Below are 475 nucleotides of genomic sequence, written 5' to 3' on the forward strand. Positions count from 1 at the left end.
ATACATAACACAAAAAAAATTTTAGTAAAAAGTTAAATAAGCATTTTTATTTAAATGATTTTCTAAATTTTAATGGTCGGTCCTGTATATCCATTATTGGTGGAATTATTGTCTATGTGGAAAGTCAGATCCAACGCCCAAAAAAATACTTGTTTAGTAGTGTCATTTCAGTATGATACAGGATACCTACAAATAAAAAAGTGATACCTAGTTATATGTAAAGATTTATCTAGGTTTCCCCCTATATAGTAATGATTAATCTCATGCCCGTAACCTCAAAATTCTTACCGTATAGGCATAAGTGAAATTTTAAGAAAAAATATTAGACATAAGTGTAATTTCTGGTATCCATTTATGTGAATAAAATTAAGTTCCATTTTGAAACAAAAGCCGCACTTTTTGTGAATTTTGAGCCATGTTTATTGGAAAGAATATGGAAAAGAAAAAAAAAGGTAAAAATATAATTTTTTTTTAT

Source organism: Arachis ipaensis, chromosome B10, assembly GCF_000816755.2.
Source record: "Arachis ipaensis cultivar K30076 chromosome B10, Araip1.1, whole genome shotgun sequence".
Lineage (NCBI taxonomy): Eukaryota > Viridiplantae > Streptophyta > Magnoliopsida > Fabales > Fabaceae > Arachis > Arachis ipaensis.